This window comes from Hyperolius riggenbachi, chromosome 5 (genome assembly GCF_040937935.1).
Source record: "Hyperolius riggenbachi isolate aHypRig1 chromosome 5, aHypRig1.pri, whole genome shotgun sequence".
Lineage (NCBI taxonomy): Eukaryota > Metazoa > Chordata > Amphibia > Anura > Hyperoliidae > Hyperolius > Hyperolius riggenbachi.
This window is the reverse complement of record NC_090650.1, coordinates 404858892-404871824: the sequence shown is the minus strand read 5'-3', so window position 1 is coordinate 404871824 and position 12933 is coordinate 404858892. Positions and strand designations below refer to the sequence as shown.

At 41.8% G+C, this 12933-nt stretch overlaps 1 protein-coding gene across 1 annotated transcript in view; it reads left to right on the top strand.

The window, feature by feature from the left end:
* Positions 1-12933, top strand: part of CSMD3 (CUB and Sushi multiple domains 3) — a 1539978-nt gene that overhangs the window by 918210 nt on the left and 608835 nt on the right. The gene's annotated exons all lie outside the window — the stretch shown is intronic.

Below are 12933 nucleotides of genomic sequence, written 5' to 3'. Positions count from 1 at the left end.
GGCAGCCAACGTAAGAGGTGGGAGGGGATTATTTCAATAATTTATATTATAAGTTTGTTACATGTTTTTATCATATATGGCACACTTTTTTGGCTATGATTTTTAAAAAGGATTCCGATGGTCTTTTTTTAAATTTAGAGTTCAGGTCCACTTTAAGGCCAAGCTGCAGGGCCACTTGACACAGCGCACAAGTGATTCCCCCTCCCTTTTATCCCCACCAACAGAGCTCTCTGTTGGTGGGGTCTGATCGCCCCCCCCCCCCATGTTTGTTTGTTTATTTGTTTGTTTGTGTTTTATAATAAAAACAAGTGGTTTTTTTTTACTACTGTAACCCCCCTCCCTCCCTCCCCCCGCCAGCCAATCCCCGTGATCAGCTGTCATAGGCTTCAGCCTATGACAGCCGATCACCTCTGTGTCTCAGGAAGGGACAGACGAATAATTAGCAGGTTACCGGCAGCGGGGAACGGAGCATCGGAGGAGGACGGAGTGGGACATTACAGCTGCAGGGGGCCGATAGAAGCCCCAGGTAAGTGTCCGTGTTAGCTTTTTTCACAGATACCAGAGAACCCCTTTATCCTCATTCTATCCATATTTGAAGAAAAAGAGATTCTGGCTTTAGCTCGCAGAAGGTCTGGGATTGTTGATTGTCAAAGGAGGTATTTTTTCCACTGTGAAAACAACGGTAATTTATGGAGCCATAAGAAAACATAATAAAAGATCATTGCGACAGAATTTGGAACTCCTGGCTTTTTGTGGGAATGTGCTTATATTTCATGTGTGAAGGTAGCAGCTTATAACCTCGGTGATGAAGCACACTTCCCACACAGGAAATACGTTATGCACCACATAAAAGTGGCACCACGACAGAACATTTCTGCGCATCATTAAATCATTCCCCATTTCAAACTCAAGTCACCTGATATATGTGCCAGGCGTAGGCCAGAGTCCCGGCTGCTACAACTCAAGCATCCGCTGTGCTACTTTTCAATCTAAACTTTAAAAGATATGACTGCTGGATGTGATCACAGCGACGGAATGTAAAAGTCATTTCTGATGGACATCCATATCCAGCATGCAGAGAATATATGCGCTGCTTCCTACCTGCTGCTATCAATGGAGTAGGCCAGCCAAAGTGAAAGGAAAATCATTCTTCTACATTCTATGTACAGAAGGTTTATTATATATTTAAGCCCTGAAAAAGTTTTTCTGTTGTATCGCTGTATGATTAAAGTTTGACTCTTAAAGGGAATCTGAAGTGAAAAAAAGTATAAGACAATGAACTGTATGTGTAGTACAGCTAAGAAATAGAACATTAGTAGCAAATAAAAGAGTCTCATATTGTTTCCAGTACAGGGAGAGTTAAAAAAGTCACTTGTTATCTATGCAAAAGAGCTTCTCTGAGCTCTCCGACCCAACTCAGTGTGGTTTTCTGTAGCACTTATACACCAAAGAAACAGTGAAAGACAGACTCAGATAAGTTTTTACTGCAGGGAAGTTCAAAGAGAACAATGCAGAAAGGGAAAGGGAGACTGCTACACTCACATGTAATGCACCGATGGGAGCAGGAAGTTCAAATGCCAAAAGTTCATAGGTAACCAAGGAAGTCCCGCTGCACCAAATGGTAGGGTGAAGTAGAAAATCTTTATTCTTTAATCCATCATCAGTGTTACAGTAAAAAGCTCACGCGTATCGGAGCAGTAAATGGCTCCTTGATCATAGCTTACAAATATAGGTGTTACACGGGTTAAATAGTGTGTCAGGCCACACTACTGTGTCAGGCCACTATTGTATTGCAGTGGCCCAAACCACTTTTAGATCATGATGTATGTACCTTTAAGGCCAAGATGCACACCCCCAGGGGTGTGGCCTGACACACTATTTATCCTGTGTAACACCTATATTTGTAGGCTAAGATTAAGGAGCCATTTACTGCTCTGATACGCGTGAGTTTTTAACTGTAACACTGATGATGGATTAAAGTGGAATATAACCCTGCATTTTAACTTTGCTCTAAAACATTATTTACAGCATATTATATGCAACCAGCATTTTTATTTACTAGACCAGCAATTGGAAGGGTTACACACAGAGCTTTAAAGTTCAGTGGTAAGAAATGCAGACGCATCCGAAATTTAGATTGATACATTTAAGTACACAGAATGTAACAAGTGTGGAATGTGACTCACTCTCTCTGACTGTGCAGGAGCTGGAGGACAGCCAAAGAGTGTGTAACATTCCTCACTTGTTACATTCTGTTTATTTAAATGTATCTATCTAAACTTCAGCTGCGGGGAGCAGTTCTCTCTCTGTGTGTAACCCTTCCAATGCTGGTCTAGTAAAAAAAAATGCTGGTTGCATATAATATGCTGTAAATAATGTTTTAGAGCAAAGTTGAAATGCAGGGTTATATTCCGCTTTAAAGAATAAAGATTTTCTACTTCACCCTACCATTTGGTGCAGCAGGACTTCCTTGGTTACCAGGGAAGTTCAAAGGGTCATTAGCTCTGTTCTGTTTCATAGTTTAAAATACAGAGTGTAGTTTGTTAACTGAAAATATGAATGATGCAATGTAATAAAGAAAAAAACTAAAAATAAAAATATGAGACTCTACATTGCTATTAACCTCCCTGGCGGTTTATTAAAATCCGCCAGGGGGCAGCAAATACGTTTTTTTTAAAAAAAAAATCTTTTTCATGTAGCGAGACACTGTCTCGCTACATGATAGCCGCTGCCGAGCGGCATTCCCCCAGCCCCTCCGATCGCCGAAGGCGATCGGAGATCAAGAGATCCCGTTCAAAGAACGGGATCTCTTGGAGGGCTTCCCCCATCGCCATGGCGACGGGGCGGGATGACGTCACCGACGTCATCGACGTCGTGACGTCAAAGGGGAATCCGATCCACCCCACGGCACTGCCTGGCACTGATTGGCCAGGCAGCGCACGGGGTCTGGGGAGGGGCGGCTGCGGCGACGCGTATAGCGGCGGATCGGCGGGTAGCGGCGGCGATCGGAGGTTACACGCAGCTAGCAAAGTGCTAGCTGCGTGTAACAAAAAAAATTATCCAAATCGGCCCAGCGGGGCCTGAGCGGTGCCTCGCGGCGGCATAGCCCGAACTCAGTTCGGGCTTACCGCCAGGGAGGTTAATGTTCTATTAGTTACCGTATTTTTCGGAATATAAGACGCTCCGACATATAAGACGCACCTAGCTTTAGATGGCAAAAATCAGGAAAAAAAAAATAACTAAACCTAGATGCGTCTTTGGTGCAGGGGCGTCTTACCAACCTACTCCCCTCTAAAATGTTTCCATCTAGGCTACACTGGCCAGCTACACTACACTTCACTAACTAACCCCTTCTGCCCCCCACCAACTACACTACACCTCACTACACTTCACTAACTAACCTCTGCTGTCCCCACCAACTACACTACACTTCACTAACTAACCCCTTCTGTCCCCCACCAACTACACCTCACTACACTTCACTAACTAACCCCTACTGCCCCCCACCAACTACACCTCACTACACTTCACTAACTAACCTCTGCTGTCCCCACCAACTACACTACACTTCACTAACTAACCTATGCTGCCCCCACCAACTACACTACACTTCACTAACTAACCCCTTCTGCCCCCCCCACCAACGACACTACACTATGCTACACTTCACTAACTAACCTCTGCTGTATCTCACCTGATCCTGCCGCCGCGCTCCTGTCCTCCATCACCGGTAATCCGAGGCTGCCCGATCATCCAGATTCATGTCTTCTGTATCATGAGGCTTCCCACTCATTAAGGATGCAGCTCTTTGGCGTCCCATCTGCGGCATTCCTCATCACTGCAGTCTCGGTATATAGACTGCAGCCTTCCAGTGTACTCGTTCCTCTGCCGATACTCTTCCTAGTTACCGCGTCATAGGCACTTCCTGGTTACAGCGCACGTGACGTCAGGCACACGTGCGCTGCGGGTCACAAAGAAGAGGCACTGTAACCAGGAAGTGCCTATGATGCGGTAACTAGGAAGAGTATCGGGCAGAGGAATGCGTACACCGGAAGGCTGCAGTCTATATACCGAGACTGCAGCGATGAGGAACGCGGCGGATGGGACGCCAAAGAGCTGCATCCTTAAGGAATGGGAAGCCTCATGATACAGAAGACATGAATCTGGATGATCGGGCAGCCTCGGATTACCGCAGATGGAGGACAGGATCAGGTGAGTATATTCTGGGACCCAAAACCGTACCTTTTGAATATAAGACGTACCCACTTTCCCCCCCCAGTTTTGGGGAAGAAAAAGTGCGTCTTATATTCCGAAAAATACGGTATCTGTACTACACATACAATTAATGGTTTCATACGTTTTTTTTCGCTTCAGTGTCACTTTAAGGTGAGTATTCACTGACATTTAGGCAAGTACTTATCAAAATGCCAAAAGCCATGTATACATGCTCAACAAAAGTCATTTGAAAGGTCTGATAAATTATAGATTTTAGCATATCAGATGAAAATTGTGTAAAAAAAAAATTAGCCAAATGATGACAAGCCAACAACCAATATCAGACATTTCACCCGATCCATTCAGCAGATCAACACAGCCGGCTGTTGATATTGTGCAGTCTGTCACATGTGTACAATTTAGTTTAAATGACATTATTCTACAGAATGTGCGCATGTTGTGCATAATGTTACTTCTGATTGTGCGCACAGTTTTTAAAAGTGCTGGTCATTTGCAATATCAGTGTGCGAACAATGTTGTTAGAAAGACTTCTCATTTGTCTTTGTCATGGGAAAAGTTGCTTTCACAATGTTGGTTGTTTGTTTGCAGTCACTTTTGTTGAGTGTGTACGGACCTTTATTCTGGGAATACACCATACAATTTTATGTTAGATTTTCTGTTAGATTTACCTGCCAGATAGATAATTTTCAAAATGTTGGAAATGATCTATCTAACCATCTATCTGCTGAGCAATTAGGCATTGTTCTACTCAGCAGGAGATAACCAGAAGACAATGCACCAGAGATAATGACCAGTCTCTACAGAAAATAATCTAATTACAGTAAATCTAACAGAAAATCTAATGCTGGGAATACACCGTACAATTGTCTGTTAAGACCAATCTATACGACATGATTACGATTCTATTTACGATCCGATTAAATCTGACATGTCCAATCGGGATTTGATTCAACTCAATTCGATTTGCCATTGTTTTGTAATGGCAAATCGAATTGAATCAAATCGAATCCCGATCGGACATGTTGGATTTAATCGGATCGTAAATAGAATCGTAATTGAATCGCACAAAGAATCATATCGTGTAGATTGGGCTTGAGGTTCTTCTGTTATGCTGGACATACACGGACATGATTCTCCTTATCATTCGAGCCACTGATGGCTCGATTGATAATTTCCGACAGGTCCGATCAATGAGGCGCTCGATTCCCCGCTCGATACCCACGGGCGGACAATGGGCAGAAAACAAGTGGAGGATAAGGAGCACCCGCGGGGATGAGCGGGGATCGATCCAGGTGCCGGCGGGGACGAGTGGGGATGCGCCGGGATCGAGCCAGCGGCTCGATCCAGCACATAAAACTCACCGTGTATGCCCAGCATTAGATTTTTCTGTTAGCTTTTCTGTTAGAATGCATAATTAGATTATTTTCTGTAGAGAATGGTCATTATCTCTGGTGCATTGTCTTCTGTTTATCTCCTGCTGAGTAGAACAATGCCCAATTGCTCGGCAGATAGATGGTAAGATAGATACATTTCCAACATGTTGAACTTAATCTATCTGGCAGGTAAATCTAACAGAAAATTGTATGGTGTATTCCCAGCATAACAGAACAATCTAAAGGTGTGTACACACGCACTACGGAAGCTGGGCGGACTTTCAGCCGACAGTAGTGCGTGTGTACGCACTGTCAGCGGACTTATAAGGCTGTTCCTGAACGATCCGCTGAGCGTATGCTGAAAGTCTGCCCGGCGGGAGGGTCTGACGGACCCGTCATTGGCTTCTGTAGTGCGTGTGTACACACCTTAACATAAAATTGTATGGTGTATTCCCAGCATAAGTCAGTCTCCAGGCATTTAATAAGAGGTTACTTAACAACGCTAATTGAAATTCATGCCCTGTTTGGGAGCTACTAGGGCGTAGATTTCACTCATTGTCACCACATACTCTCAATGTTCTCCCGATCTCCCGGTACCAGCGATTCCACGTGGCGTGACGTCGGCGAGATCCGTTTTTTTCTGCCATCGGTCTCTGGACCTTAAGGAGCCAGAAACTGCTCCGTACTGAAGGGGTTAAGCAATCGCAGACCACAATCCAGGCATTCAGCTTGGTTGCCAGTACCCATTTTTATAAGTCAAACCTAAATTCATGTTCAGAACATATAACAGACATTAAGATGTACTGAATGAATTGTAGACCACGTGCCTTGCATCCCTGAATACAAATGCACGTTTCAGAGCAGAAGAGACTCTGTAGTGCATCTGAAGAAGTATTTGTTGTTTTATCTGGTTTCTCAACATACCATGCATGTACTCGAGGGGGTACTTATGGGATCAGAAAGTACTTCAACTGGTCAAAGTCCTCTGATCGTAATATGTTTTGAGTTTAACAATAACATTATATAAACACACTGATGATTTCTTGTTAATTAAAAGTAGTACAGGCTAGTAGCATTATAGACAAGTAGGATAGATTTATAGACAAGAAGATACATGTATAAGTAAGCATCAAGTGGTAATTGACATATTAGCCATACCAGAGGGGACTTAGTAAACACCAACCTTCAAAGCAGAGGACATATTGTAATAATGATGAGAAATATTGGTGTAAACCACATTATTTCTTCAAACACTGTTTTACTGAAATTATATAAATCTTGTAAAGACAAAGTGTGACCAGGAGGTATATAGAAAAGATTCATTAATGTCTAAAAGAGCAAGATAAAAGGCATTTTCAGCCTATTAGTCTATTGATTTACACAACTCATGAATAAAGCAAACGAAACCATAAATGCAAGTTGACCTACATAAACAGCAATAAAGTATCACTTGATAAAGGAGTGCAGCCTTGCTCTAGCTTAAAAGAAATGCACAATGATTTTTTTTCAAATTATTTATTAGGGTCAACAATGATAAAGATTTTTTAAATACTTTCTTTGTAATTGCTTAATATGGGATTATCCAGCCAAAACTAAAATTTCAGTAACTAATCTTAGATACATAAAAGAATGTTTTAAAGCATTCCCAAGCATTCTCTGTATGTAAAAATGTTTACAAATTTTACAAATGTTTGCTTAAAGAGGAACTCCAGAAAAATTATGTAATAAAAAAGTGCTGTATTTTACAAACATTATGTACAAATGATTTAGTCAGTGTTTTCCCATTGTAAAATCTTTCCTCTCCCTGATTTACATTCTGACATTTATTACATGGTGACATTTTTACTGCTGGCAGGTTACTGTATGTCAGAGGAAGGACATGCTGCTTGCTTTTTTGGCAGTTGGAAACAGCTGTAAACAGCTGTTATTTCACACAATTCAATGAGGTTCACAGACAGGAAACTGGCAGGACCATGGTCCTGACATCACCCCGTGGGAGGGGTTTCACCACAATATTAGCCATACAGAGCCACCTGATGTGATGATCCATTTGAGAAAAGGTAAAGATTTCTTATGGGAAAGGGGGTGTCAGCTACTGATTGGGATAAAGTTCAATTCTTGGTTAGGGTTTCTCTTTAACTCTGTGTTTAAAAACGGTTACAAGTTTTCTTATCTCTGGTGAATCGTAGATTGTAATTATAGCTGGCAAGTGTCTCTCTGCCTGTGTCTTCACTCTGCCCTTCTCCTTTTCTGCTGAAGTGACTTAGCTGTTGCCAGGGCGATGTGTCCATTCAGCAGAGGAAGGAGAAAAGCAGCAGAATCAAGACACAGACAGAAAATAATGCAAAACAACTAAGTTGCGGAGAAACCAGGAAGAAACAGGAACCAGAGTGAGGCGCATGGTAGGCGGACATCCTCTCTCCAGTGGACTACACTATTGGTGGGTAAGGAGAGTGAATTCCCGCGAGAACAGCTGAGCGTCTTGCGGAGTGACGTCACGACAATGGAATTGCTACGGTTAACAGTACGAGTGAGCCCGTTGCTTGCGTGACTTTTTTGTCTGGACACGGCGGACGCGCCGTTCTTTGCCCACAACAGTGGAGGAAATCTGATCCCATTGAGTCCTGTGGAGCACGGACAACCCCGGATACTGGACTGAGGGGGACATTGAGCCACCAACCATTTCGGGTGATATACAACCAATCACTTGAGCTTATCCTCTGTGTCGTATATACTCCAGATATTTATTTCGATTATAAGTCATCAGGCTATTTGTGCATAATCCCTCTAGGAATTGGACTCTTTCTCTTTTGAATAAGAGACTCTTTTCTTTTTATTGTAAGATTTTTTACAACAAACCTAGAATAAGGTATTTTTAAAGGGCACCACATAAACTCCCATGTATGTGTGTGTAGTGTGGGTAATGCATGGGGAAGCGATTTGAGGAAACTCTTTTTTGGAGAATCCATTTACAAATAAAGATATAGAATTTTAAATACTTATCACTTGCGCCACTATTGTGTGTATAAAATAGACAGAAAATGTCTCCTTGCCGGCAATGAGTACATTTGCCAAATAACCAGAGATAAGCAAACCTGTACTGCTTTCTGTAGTAATGCAAATTGTATGCAGCTTGGAAACGGGATCAGTCAATTATATACTACAAGTTAATTTGGATCGGCCAATTCAAAGCTGCAAGTATAATTTTTAGCATCTTGTTGAATGTCTCAATAGCTGTCTGCTTTACTTTTGTGTCTTAAGTCCAGAGTGATCAATAGGGCTTTAGTTTACCAAAATAATTTTAGGAAGAATCACTGACGTCAATGAGCTATAAAATACCCACCTGTGTGAAAAATTCATGTTTCGTGAAGGTTCATGGCTTTTTTTTTCAATGTCTCCTCTGGCAAAAAAGTTCTCAAATTTTGCAAGCCAATTCTCATTTTCTGCAGCAGTAAAGAAGTAAATTTACTAGCCAAACCAACAGATCATGCTCTATAATGAAAAATGTATGTGTAATATTACATGCATCCCTTATTATAAAAAAATAAATAATAATAATAGTACAATAGTTTGAAGCCTAAAAATAAAAAAAACATTGAAAAACAATATACATTATATTTAACCCCTTGTGTACCAGCAGTCTCTGGCCCTTTAAGGAGCTGGTACCACAGAACGGCGCTTACTGATGAACCACCGCACATACCCGCTGCTCTTCCATCGCCAAAGGCTTCTCTCTCTGCCGTCACTATTATGGCAGAGATCTGCGTGCCATTCAAGAGCCGCTTTCATTGGCTTCTGACCCTGTCCATCAATGTAAGCCAATGGGATTGGCTCACAGTGTTCAGGAGCCAATGAAACTGGCTCCTGACCGGCTCACAAAGCTCTGCCATCATATAGACAGCAGTGAGAGTGAACTATGGCAAAGAGAGAGCAACGCAATTGGCGGTAGCAGCAGGAGTGTGCAGCAGGCAGGTTAAAATCTACGTCCTGTCAGAGCCGGTCAGCAACCTGCAGGACGTAGTAGACTTCAACCAACGCTTTCTGGAAAAAGTTGAATATACTGTAATTCATGTACCTAAATGAAAGGTGTCTTGACTCTTAGAAGGGTTTAGTTTAATAACAACATTACCGTTAAGGAAAGTAGACCATCTCACTTTTAATCTTTTGGTGTTTATCATCATTCACCACTTATCAAATGAAAACATTTGTTTGCCGGAAAAATGATGTGATAGAGAGTTCCTGACATTTTCAGGACAAGACTTTTACAGCAATCCAGATGAGCTATTTATAATACAATGCATCTGACCTCAAAGTTCCTTTCTCTAAAGTGAAGTGTTTTGTTCCTCAGCTGGAGGCAGGAGATTTAAAAGCCAGAAACTCATCATTGAACTCTTTTTACTCTGCTCACAAAATGAAGACAATTGCATGATCATATTGTTCAGCTGCTTTAAATACCGTGATGCTTGCTGGTAGAGTACTGAAAAAGCTGGGCTTAAATTGTGCACAACTGCCACTATTATTTCAAGAGTTCCTTATCTTTGCGTCTCAGAGAGACCCTCAGATATTAAGCCTCATCTACACGGGTAGATGAGGCTGCGATCCGGCGGCTCGATTAGCTGCTGGATCGCCTCTTCCGCGTGCCCGCCGCGCGTGCGCCACATTCTATTCCCCGCTCCTGCCGCTCGTCCACGGTGGCGCCGCTTATCTTCCGCTCGATTCCCTGCCATTGTCCCCTCGCGGGGAGAGAGCAGGGAATCGGCGGTGCGGAGATCCGTCCTGACGGATCTTATCAATCGAGCCGCATCAGCGGCTCGATTAATAAGGAGCATCGCGGCCGCATCTACTCGTGTAGATGCGGCTTTAGTATCGATTTATGAGACTGATAAATCTGCAGCATAAGTGAAAAATATGTTGTTGTTGTTTTTTAAATGTTTCTATTACTTATGATATTTAAAATTAATGCCTACAATTTTGCCTGATAATATTTTGTGAGGAAAGAGTGTTGCTTTTTTTTATTAAAGTAAATGAGTACCCTGAGGATCCCCTATGAGGAAATGGACTGGCCCAAAACACGTTGGTTCTGTCAGATTTTAACTTCCTACTTTTTTCGCGATAGTGGTCCTTTAAGGGTGACAGTTAATGTGTGTATGCTTATATGGATCAGAGCAGAATCTGATTTTGAAGGCCAGTGTTTGCTCTACAGGAAGTGGAATTCCTTTTGGGCAGAAAAAAACATTTGAATAGAGCAAATCAAATTCAGAAGTTAATGGAAAATTACCTGACCTGTTGACAGGTATCAATCATCGACCACCTAAATCTGATTATTTTAACACTTTTTGTAGGGCAGAAGAAGCTTGGTCAATTGACATCTTATCACGTTTCTTAAAGAGGATTTGTCAGCCACAAAATCAAATTCCATTTACCCACTGCTCTGTGTTCATTATGCCTCTTGCATCCTTACCCTGCATTGCAAGCATTCCAATCTAATCAGAAATGTTTCTGCTGTAATAAATCTTATCTCAGTCAGTCTGGCTCTATTCTTGCCATCGCCGCGGAGAGGGAGAGAGGGGAAGCTTGTCATTTCCCCTCCCACATTCCTGTTCCTCACTGATTGGCTGAGTGCAGTTCAGTGAGCTGCTGAGCTGAAACCTGATCTATACTCACATGTTTACAAGTTATGACAGCGTAGTTTGTAGGAGAAAAAAATAGTAAGGGCCCGTTTCCACTTGTGCGTTGCGAATCGCCGCGGTAAAAATTTGCATGCGGATGCGAATTTCGCACGCGGGTGTATGCAAATTTTCATGCAAATTCGCATGGACGACGATGTATGCGAATTTAACCATTGCAGTGCTGGTGTGATTTTCCATTGTTACTACGCGAATTCGCATGAAAATTCGCATGAAAATTTGCATACCCAAGCTACATGCGAATTTCCTATTAAATACATTGTATGCGATTCGCATATCGGTATGCGGCATGCAAATTCTGATGGCTCTGCCGTGCAAATTTTTTCTGCACAGAAAAACGCAAAGGAATCCTGACAAGTGGAAACAGTCCCATTCACTTGTATTGCTATGCGAATTTGCATGCGAAAAACGCATGCAAATTCGTGATAGTGGAAATGGGCCCTGAGGGAGGAATTGATGACAGATTTGGCTTCAGTCAGAGGGAACCAAAATGGCAAATGCCAGTAACAGAATTATCTTTATCTGCTATATAAAACCCACTGAAATCATGAAATCAAAAGATGGACAGTACAATATATCTGTTATGTACGTTGAACAAGTATTTCTCTCTCTCTCTCTCTCTCTCTCTCTCTCTCTCTCTCTCTCTCTCTCTCTCTCTCTCTCTCTCTCTCTCTCTCTCTCTCTCTCTCTCTCTCTCTCTCTCTCTCTCTCTCTCTCTATATATATATTTTTTTTTCTGGCATAGTATGGCCTACCCTGCTGCTTTAAGGAATACAGTAATGTAATTACATTTAGAGCACAGTGGTAACTTAATTTTCGGCCTATGCGCAAGCATATGGGAAATACATTCAGATTCTACTTAATGTATATGGAGGATAGCACATTTGTTGTGCTGTAGCTCTAGTACGTATAAGTTCATTATATTTTCTAGATCACTTTTCAACATTACATTTTATGCTATAGTATGTATAGTCTAAGATTTTTTTTATATGTTAGATATATGGCGTCTCAGGATATATTTTATTTAAGTAACGTTAACTTAATGAACTGAATTAGAAAATACTTAATTGCCCAATACATCTTCTGTTTTTTTACCATTATTTCTCCAAGTCTCATAAGGATACATTTGGCTTAAACTTCCTTTCATGCTTTAATCTTTTTCTGTCTTTTAGGCATATCCCCATCAGGGTATTTTAGGTTGTTTTAATGTTTGCAACATAATCTATGTTTGCAGAGCAACCACTGTTTATTAAGGCATGCACACCACCAAAACCTCCTCGTTAAGGATCGATACTGGTACTTTGTGGTTGTCCTTGGGTAACACAAGCTTGTGAGATCAATTAGCACATGTCCTACAATTAGCACATGTCCTACAATTTCCAATTTTACATAGTGCAGTGTTGGTTTTTGTTACCTCTCGTGCCTCTCTTTGAGATTGCTTTTGAATTATGAGTATGGACATCTGGTCTGCCACACTTGCACATTCATTGTTATGGTGCTCAGTAAAAAAACTGAAATATCATCTACAATACTTAGAAAAGTGTATTTGAGTTTAAAGTGAGCCTAAAGTGAATGGAAAAAAATGGGTTTAACTTACTTGAGGCTTCTACCAGCCCCCTGCAGCCGCCCTGTGCCCA